The sequence below is a fragment of the Oncorhynchus tshawytscha genome, unplaced genomic scaffold, assembly GCF_018296145.1.
Source record: "Oncorhynchus tshawytscha isolate Ot180627B unplaced genomic scaffold, Otsh_v2.0 Un_contig_7407_pilon_pilon, whole genome shotgun sequence".
NCBI lineage: Eukaryota > Metazoa > Chordata > Actinopteri > Salmoniformes > Salmonidae > Oncorhynchus > Oncorhynchus tshawytscha.
In genome coordinates this window covers 1-10,740 of record NW_024606943.1, presented here as the reverse complement: position 1 = coordinate 10,740, position 10,740 = coordinate 1, and the positions used below count along the sequence as shown (strand labels likewise).

Genomic DNA, 10,740 nt, shown 5'->3' with positions numbered 1-10,740 from the left:
GATAAAAATACAAGACCATGTTAGAAACCAACACACATCAGTTGTGTGTTTGTGCTTTCTTGTTGCTCAAAGTGCCTATGCATTATTCTGGCAAAGCTCTCACTGGGGTTGGGAAATGCCTGAGGACCATCACTGTGATTCAGGTGTGCTAGAGCTTTTTCACCCTCACATTGAAGTTCTGGATCCTGACAAAATAGTTTTTACCTGTGAGCCTTGATCTTGGGTATACAAATTTGACCAGTATCAAACCTAAGTTGTCTGTGGTAGCCCACTGCTAAAGCTTTCAAATTAGCTCTAGGAGCTGACATGGGGTTTTCAGGTATCAGGCATGGTTGATTGTTAGGCAAGCAAAATCATGAACCACACAAAGCAGGGGGTCTCTTCAATTAAAATCTGAAAGTCTATATTTGAGAACTCCTATTGGTGTTCAATAACATTTAATAAGTCTGGGTATAACATTATGAGACATTGTGTTTGATGTCTGAATCGTGGCTGAGACAGACTGGAGAGGCAGACAGAGTAGTCCTGCGTGAAAAGTATTAGAAAATGAGTTTGAATGGATTGATTAAAAAGACTAGAGAGGGATACACATTTGAAGAAAAAAAAAACCCAGAAGGGTCAAGGAAGACTGGTCACCAGTCTGAACGAAATGGATGAAAATTAAAATGAAGTTTTACATCCCCATCAGACAGTAGCCTGGACATAGAAATATAATCTATTCATTCATTCTATTTGACATAGCTGCCAAAATACAGGATATGAGGCCATGGCTGATATGATCGCAGATTCCCAGGATAGCCTTACGCAACTCAAAGCCGGTGTCAGGGATAATCCTCTTAGAGGAGAAAAACTTGCCTTAATAGGAAACAAACACGCCATGTTTCCCTCTCCTGTTTTTAATCATCAAAATGGAAAGTTTACGTGTGGATGTGCACCCTGCGCTAACTCCTCCACCACACCACAGTAACCAACCTGAAGGACATGGCACTGGACTACATAGAACTTGCAGCCTCCAATTTGTAGTGATGTGCATCATGTACAAGCATTTTGTTTTTACATCTGCACTGCAGATTACAAGCATTTTGCAAGGGTCAGGAGGATTAAGCATTTTGAATATAGAAAATGGAATAATATGGAAAAGTTGTAAAGCTAAAAACAATGTAGAAAGACACCCTTCTGGAAATGGTGGTTATTAGATGATTAGTACATCCATGTATTATTAAGGAAGCTACATCTCAATGACTCAGATGCTGATGTGATTTCCAACAGCTTCCATCTCCACATGTATCAGTTCCAGTCAAGATCAGACCGTTAGACTAAGAAGGGATACTCTATGTAACCTCAGAATGGCTTTATAATGCTCACACAATATGACCATAGACAACATACTGTAAAAGTGGTTTTCATATAACATACAGAATGGTTTGGAACTTCCCAGTGGCATTACAAAGCCATTTTCTCAGGCTTCCAGGGTCAAGAGAGTTGCAAGATGGTTGTGATTCCGTTGTCAAGACAATCAACTTCCAACCAAAATGCTGTCTCTCTTCAATGACATTCAGCCAAGAAATTTCCCCAACATTTGTGTATTTTGTGCTCAAATAGGAACATGCAATTTCTGCTTGAATCCAGCCCAGTGGTTGCTGAAAAGCCCTTTCAGTGTGCTCTGGTTGCCAGCACGACCTTGACTGGCCACTTCAGCCATCTTCTTGTTTTGTCTTATTAGACCCTGAACCTCAATCATGAATAAATGACATCTTATCCTCAATTATCCTCAGTTAAATTACATCTTATCCTCAATGTAAGTGTTACCTATCACAGAAAGGGATAACAAGCTAGTTCACCTTGATAGGCTGTTGTATTTGTTTATTCCATGTGTAACTCTGTGTGTTGTTGTATGTGTCGAATTGCTACGCTTATCTTGGCCAGGTCGCAGTTGCAAATTAGAATTTGTTCTCAACTAGCCTACCTGGTTAAATAAAGGTGGGAAAAAAAATAAACAAAATTATTATAATTGTAGCGCCAGAAGTCTGACAATTCCTATGGATATGAAAGAAAGTGGTCGATATTGAGGCGGTGCTTGGGAACCAACAGTTGCCCTTGGCAAAATGTGTATTAATATTATATAAATGTACAGGAGAAAGCTGCCAAGCTTGAAGTATTTGACAGATATTTTATACCAATAATGGTGTAAACCAAACAAGAATTCCACCAGGAGCACAAAAACACTCTACAATGTCACCGTCATCATTGTATTTCTCCTAAAATAAACATAAATGAAGATACTTCTCAGCTTCAAAGTATCAAAACATGACTGTGTTTATCTTTGGACACCTGACAAAAAAATGTGAGAACTAACTGTACACCTATTCCCTTCTCTCTCTCATTGTTTTGAGGCCTGTGGCTGCATCAGAAGATAGGTGTATTGGCGCCCCTTGGTGGCCAAGTAGGGAACTGTAGAGGGGAATCAGGTGTTACCACACTAGACACTAGAGGCAGACAGTGGCTGCAGTTACAGTTACTTGGTGGGCAGCCTCTAAACGAGCTGGAGGAGACATCAGTGTTAGTGATGCATACTGTGTTCTGACAACCTGACCTACCCGCTAAGGATGTGCTAACCTCCATGGAGATTCTCATAGTGGCACATTCTGTCAGATGGAAACATGTTGAGATGGTTTTAAAATGACATCAAAGTGCACATGGGACAATTACAAAACCGGTTTGTAGTAAATATGAATTTTTATTAGTCTTGTTGTTAGTATCCATTGTAAAGGAAGGCATTGGATGTTTGAGCAGTCTGTGTCCACTAACACAGATCTGATGGAACATCGTTTCAAAATAACATCTTATTGCAGCACACAATGTAAGCAGAGAACATGGCTGAAGGTTCACAACCTTGTGAAAGCAATTGATCATGATTTCTCATGAGTTTTGTCCTCAAAACAAAAAAGGCTAGGATTGTAAACAGGGTTTGTCATTCAACCGCAAGGATGACAGAATATTTTTTAAAGTTGTGACAATAGAACTGCAAAAGATTGTTTTTGTGTTTCTTTGAAATCTACATTCAGGTTTTGAAGAAATGTATAGTTGTGAGTCCAAAGTAGAAGGAGCAATCTGGAAAAAGTAGTAAACCCATTGTCAAATGTTCCAATGTATGTCCTCTTTTTTCCCCCTCACCCACTGGCCTCTCGGATTCAGAATGACGTACAGTACGTTTGAACACCATGGCGAGGAGCATGCTGACGGGTCCTCTTGGGGGCGCTCACCTGGTCCAGTGGGAGACGCAGACAGGCAGGACAGTCCCTGGCGTGCATGCAGCCAGTTCTCTGTCATTCCCACTCACAACACCACCGAGCAAAAATGGACACCAGTATGACCTGTGGAGTCATAGAGAGAGTGTCAGTAGATAATCACAACAGTAGTGGAACCTCTAGACAACAGGAACAAAAGGGACATGACTTATTTCACTTCCTTGCCCAACCTGGTCCCTTGTCGTCCCGTGCTTCAATTGGCAAATCTTACTTCGATAGCTGATGTGTGTTGAGCATAAAATGACAGCTGTGCTTCACCCAGATGAGTGGTGCAAGACATTGGTCATGCAGGCGAGTTATCCTTCCTTTATATAAATGTAATTCCTATGCGCCACACTCTGCAGCCAGCAAACTGTTATAGATTGTCTGTCTGTATTCCGTGCTGGTCCCTTCAGTGCAGTGTAGTTATTTATCACCTGCTTGTGCATTTAGGGCAATGCGTTATGATGGGCCCTGTAATTCTTCTTCTTCTCGTTCTTCTCTTTCTGCAGTCTCTCTAGCTCGGCCTCGTACATCATCTCCTGGATCAGGTACTTCTCCCGCCGCATGCGGTCACGCAGGTCCTTGGGCAGGTCTGGGATCAGGTAGGCGATCAGGTTCTTGATGGTGAAAACCATGTGCTACAAAGAACACAACACCAAAGGTACAGTAATTACAGAAACATCTCGGCTGAATATTGTGTTACGGTTTTGTTGAATGGAATGACTTGTACAAACTAACCTCGAAGACTATGATGAAGGCCAGCCGTGCGGCCAGGACATGCCAGAACTGCAGCGTGTAGGAGTATGGTTCACCGGGCGAGTCCGGGCGCTCTCTGTAGTCACGGTACCTGGGGGGTCAAACACAGGGTCGAAAGGTCAAAGGCTATAACTTTTGTGTTCAAACAAGCACAAGCATACCAAGACACTCTTTGGTCACCAAACCTACCTGCAGTACTTCACTGCTTCTCCAAACATATCCGATCCATCTGTCCTGGGCACCGAAGTGTTCTCAAAATCAGACACTCTGAACATCGATAGACTGGCGTTTACATATCCCATCATGCACCTGGAAACAATAAACAGGAATTAATCAAATCTCAGTGCTTTGACATTGTGATGCAGGACAATGCCGCTGCCCTCTATTACTAGCCATAATAATGTCAAAAGTAGACACTTTGCCTGTGTGTGGTCACTGTGGTCAGGCTCAGCTCACCTCTCCCGGGCCCGGCCCTGCCCGCACACGTGGCCCGCATTGTATGCGTAGACAAGGCGTGGGATGAAGTCGGAGGTGACGGCGATGACAAAGGCGTTGGTGATGACGGACAAGATACCGTGCCCTCCAGGATGCCTACCAGATCCCTGGAGAAAAATAAAACGATGTTCTTGCTCCGATGCAAATGATTTTATTACAGTTCACCCAGCAAGCAGCCTGTCAGGACTTCTTCAAAGAATACTTATAAAGGGTTATGAAAATGCTTCCAAAGTATAAAGCATAACAGACTGGTTCGGCTAAAATGGTCTGTCTGTGCTGAAACTAATGAAATAGGGTTCCATTGAGTGAAAATAGTTGAGGCACGATTGTTGGCGTAAAACAATGACGTCTATATGGCATGTTTTATGTTCCTTTGAAATGGCCCTACAGTAGAGTTGTCAGACTGGAAGATGAGCTAACCTATGTCTTTGGCTTGAGAGGTAGAGTCTCCGCCACTGGGTGACAAACTTGTAGGCGTCAGGCGGATCTCGATGATGTTGTTGAGGAGGGCCAGGAGCGGGGCCAGGGGAAGCTGCCACAAATATGGTGGTGAAGCCAAACTGTAAGACTGAAACACACAGACACAGAGAGTAAAGCGTCGCCAGTAGTCCATTTCAAAACCCCATTCAAAAACCCCATTACATTTTGTACAGATGGCCACCCAAAGCCATATTCACTCAGAAAGGGCAATATGATTTGAGGTTATACCATTAATGTCACAATTGTTACTGTATGTCAGTGCGTGTGGAGGCATTGCACAGGACAAAAGTTAGCCATTAGATTTTGTGCTTCGTGAAGAGCCTCGCCAAGGAAGTCACAGATGGTAGTACATTAGCGTAATTACAAATGAGCATTCAAAAAAGCCTACAGAGACACCACATAATGGAGCTATGCAGCATGATGGGCTAAAATAAACAGTGACATGCATGTGGACATAGCAGCATGCTGTGTGAAACCACGGAATCTAGCCTAAGCTTTGCACTGATCTGTCATTGTCATAAATGTCACGGTCATCTGCCATTGTCATACATAAATCTGTCTACACCAAACACATGTAGGATAAATGCTTCAAGTAACCATTGTGTGATTAATACATGGCATGTGCCTGCTTTATGTACCTCACATAATCATACTTAAAAAGGACAACTCCACCCCAAAAACTATCTTTTGGTATTTGTTAAATTAGTCCATTGTTGACATAGTTCCAAACGGTTTTGCTTGTCAGCACTCAAGTTTTCAAGATATGTAACTTTCAACTTTCACATTACTGGTAAATAAATGTAAACATGATATATACAGTACATGGTATGTATAGAATGGTTTAAGCAAACACAGTATGAATGCTAGTTTATGGTTGACCTTCAACCTCCAGCTCCCCAGGGGGCAAAGAGGATAAATCAGTCATGTAGATCAACTTCTTCTGGAATGTAACAACAGCAGTTTAGAGTCCTTACTGTCTAAACAAGTTCAGTTGTTTATTTAACAGTTCTTAAATATTAGACTATATTAGAGGATTATAAAGTAGTGAAATATTGAAATTGACGTTTCAATAATGATCTCTCTAGTTAGTGAAGTTGGCAGAGGCTGCATGCTGTTTTGAAGGATGTCATTCCTGTAAAGGTGAAGAGCTTACAGATTGATGTGGACATTTCACATGGATAATTGCATAGCATTATACTTCAGTTAACTATGAGATAACTTTTCAATAATGACATCATACAAGGGTAATAACCGCTCATTCTTACACCAGTCTTTACTTGGTAAATTACATTCTCAAGTCATTTGTAATACTGGTATATATTGTTAGAAATTATGTATTCTTATGACAGGTGTTTTCAGCCTTATGTGGGCCCTGTGACGTTTAATCTATGAACTGGCCACTTATTCAAGTAGGCTGTATTTCAGTCTGGAATCTCTCAGACAGAAAGGTCATTTCTACCACCCAGAAACTATCTAGGTTAATCAACACCCTCTGAGGTGATCTATAGTCATCAATAGACTGTTGTCAGGTGTGTTATTGTCTTGGCAGCCTGGAGAAAAAGTTGCCACTAACACCAGCACTTTGCCTGCCCACTGCAGAACCACCCACAGCCCTCATAGGACACTGTTTTGCCCAGTGGAAATCTTTTTTTCTATAGAAGTAATTAGGTCCTAGCTAATATTCATGGCCTTTCTCCTCTCCATGTGCAGTTTGCCTGGCAAAGCAGAATATGATGGCAAGGAGCGCAATAAACATATTTGGCACATGCATTCATGACCTAACTAGTAAACAACATTTTGTTCTACAGTACCTTTCATGTTCACTGCAAGCAATCAGGCAATCAGGGAAAATGACAACGGAGTTGGTGTCCCACATCTGACCAATAGGTTCTCTCAACTTATTAACAATTTACATTACACTACTCTTATTACTGTTTAATTACTTTTGTAAGCAGTGCAAAAATAATTGTAATTAGTCATTGCTATACTGTACTTACTGTTAGCGTAACTAATGGTTACGTCTAGGTGCTGCTAGGGTTAGTTGTGCTGCTGTAAGTTGGAGTGTAACAATGAGTAATTCAAATACTTGTAACACTAACACTGTACTCACAGGAATAATTACACTGTACTCACAGGAATAATTACACTGTACTCACAGGAATAATTACACTGTACTCACAGGAATAATTACACTGTACTCACAGGAATAATTACACAGTAATAAGAACCCCATGTAAAAGTGTTACCCAAATTGTTTAAGGAAATGGTTCAGCCAATTTACACATTGTATTCCTTATGCTGTAAGAAGTCTGGAGAAAAGATTAGACATCAATCCATCCTTTGGTTTTATATACCTGGCCAGTGGCCACAATTTTAAATGCTAACATTGTAGTATTTTTGTCAAAAACCAATGTAACTTAATATCCCAATATTGGCATGCTTAGTATTTCATGTCCAAATCATTCCAAAGTGATAACAATTGAGCCATTTCTAGTCAAAGCGTGAACATACAAACAGAACAGTGTAAGCACCACTGATGGGAATGGGACAAACAGAAAGAAGAGGATCTATCGATGACAACACCAACACATTTTTACATCCATCTTACACAGAGGAGTTAGCTATGTTTTCCTGCATTTATGTATTAACTGTATACAAGGTAATGTCGGCAATGATTCTCAGTGCTCTCAATGCAGAGCAGTGGCTTACTTGGTTGCTCACTCAGGTCTCACACAGGTCTATATGGCTCGAGCCACACTGGTTTCTTCTGATTGGTCAATTGATTGATAGTGAGATAGAAATGATTTGCGGTTTAAAGTAACTGTCCAGTGTTCCAGATTTCTATGGAATATAACTTATAATTAATTACAATACGAGAAAATATTTTTCCTTCCAAAAAAATGAAAATGAAGTTAAAAAAGCAGCCTTTCCGTATTGGAACGGTGTAGCCCAACAACAGAAAGGTGTGGGTGTACACTGGTAAAAAACATTTTTTTTAATATGAGTAAACCACTGATTCGCCAGCTCCTCCTTCTCAGGAGGATGACATCATCCTCTATGTGGAAATAGCAAGCATTTTTTTAAACAGTCTATTTGAGGTGTTTTTTTTCCTCTTTTTATCCCATGTATGCTTTGGCCACAAATACAAGTATAGGATGAGTCAACAACATTATTAGGGTATGAGTTAACAGAATATTAAGTTTTAAAAGTGAGATTTCCATTGGACAGTTGCTTTAAACGTGGCCTCAGGGTCAAAGGGCACATACTCATCTCCAGGTATTCGTCAAACAGTCCGTAGGCATTCATGGGCTGCAGGTTGTAGTCCCTCTCCCACTGCGGGAAGCTGGCCTTGGCGTTGGGGCCGTGCTCCTGCCTCAGCCTTCGCCGCGTCCACCAGTTCTGGATCAGCCTGACAAACAACCAATTATAAAGAGTCACGGGGGGTGACTGGTGGAGATGACACACTAGGCACTAGTTGCGTCTAATTGGCTAAGCCAGGCCATACTCACGGGTAGCCCAGCTCCATGAAGTTGTTCCAGGTCTGCTTGAGCACCATGATGATACCCATCTGCATGCAGAGATCTATCAAACAACCACTGGGATGGCACTACACAGAAAGGGGAAACAGCGCCGACACTTTATTCAATCATAACTCTTAACATAACTCTCAACTAACTATCCAGTAACCCTAATTATCTGGTTCATAACACAGAGGTTAGAGTGAGAATACAGTGTTCCAAGCTACTTTCCACTTAATCTAGGACACAGAACTAAAATGTTGAGTATTTGCTGCATAAACTCAATTCAGTTCTGGGCAGGAGCGTGTTAGAAAATACTAAAGAGACTACTGAAGTCTCCACCCCTCTAAACTGGGAAACTCTCAGACAGTTTCTGGCAAGTCTACGGGACAAAATGTCCCTCCACTTCCTAGATTAGCACCTGCGAAATTGTGATGTGATCAAGCGATGAAAATCGAAGCGTACTGGAACAAAGTTCCTAATTCGTGGCATCCCACAGGCGGGTGAGCAGATGCTACATCCCATTTATGTTACGTGCATCTGTCCACGAGAGTACTTTCCTAGAAATGTTCCACGTTGAACACATTTCAAAAAGCCTCATGAAAGTTCACTCACCTCTTCCAGTTTCCAGCGGTTAATGAGGCGGATATAGGCTCCTGACCGGCCAGTGAACCTGACAAGGTGGTCACATCATTTTACTAAATAATCTCTATGAAATATAGTGTGACATATAGCCGGGTATTATGATTTAAACCATGAAGTAGAGCCGTTTCCTCACCTGCCCAGGAAAAGCTATGTAGAAGGTAGAGCTGTTGAGATTGACAAGCTGAAACAGGAACATCTTCAGGGGTGAAGCTGTTCTCCCACTCGGACTCAGTCCTCGGCTGCTCTGTGGACACAGAGCCAGAGGGAGAGACAGAGAAACAGAAAGAGGGAGAAAATAGAGAATAAGAGAGAAAGAAAGAACAAAGAGGCGACAGAAATAGAGAGGATGTGTATAAAACGACAGCCCCTGCATTTATATTGACTGTAATTACCTCTGAGGATGGCATGTTACAGCATGATGACAGATGGAGGAACAGTTGTAACACCTAAATTGGTGAGCAGAAGGGCAACTTTTCATACAACTGAAAAAAACAAGGTTACCAGTTAATAGGGTTTGTTTCCATGATTCTCTTGATTCTCATGCTGTTGTACCTAAAAAGCGCGATACACCGTGGCATTGAAGGGCGTTCATTTTTATCAACATTTTGGCGCAACTGTATTTAACTATATCAAAAAAGCGCCACATGACATTAGGGTTTCACCACTGATAAGACATTAATATACACTGAGTGTACAAAACATTAAGAACACCTTCCTAATATTGAGTTGCACCCCCTATGCCCTCAGAACAGCCTCATTTCATTGGGTCATGGACAAGGTGTCGAAAGCATTCCACAGGAATGCTGGCCCATGTTGACTCAATGATTCCCCAATGAATTGTTGGTAGTGGATCTCTACTCAAATAGCTTGTTTCATCTCATCCCACAGATACTCAATTGGATTGAGATCTGATGACTGGGCAGGCCACTGCAGTCAGCTGAATTCATTCATGTTCGTGGAACCATTTCTGGACAATCCCTAGCCTTATGGCACGGGGCATTATCCTGCTGTTAAAAATCTATTCGCAGACAGATACACTGCTGCCATGAATGGATGCAATGATGTTCAGATATCCTGCGGCATTCAAATGTTACTCCACTTTTATCAAGGGGGCCCAATGTGTGCCATGAATACACACCCCACACCATCGCACCACCACCACCAGCCTGCAATGTTGTTACACATCAGTGTGAAACAGCAGGAACCAGGATTCCTCAGACCAGGCAATGTTTTTCCAATTCTCCAGTGTCGTCGTTGCTTAGCCCACTGCAACCACAGATTCTTGTTTTTAATGAAAGAAGTGGAACTCTGTAAGGTTGTCGGCTGCCATACCTTATTCGTGTCAAGGTACGACGAGTTGTGCATTCTTTTATTGGTTTTTGGGCACCAATGTTGTACTGGACTGCCAGTTGACTATCTGTAGCCTGTCTGTTGCTCTGCACAATTCTTTGTCCCCTTTCATCAATGACCCGTTTTTAACCTCTGGCCTGCTGGTGGCTGGATGTCCTTTGGGTGGAGCAGGTGTTTCTAATGTTGTGTACACTCAGTGTGTGTGT

General features: G+C 41.9%; 1 pseudogene; it reads right to left on the bottom strand.

The window, feature by feature from the left end:
- Positions 1-3,249: 3,249 nt before the first annotated feature.
- On the bottom strand, positions 3,250-9,654 carry LOC121842308 (annotated as a pseudogene).
- Positions 9,655-10,740: the final 1,086 nt, after the last annotated feature.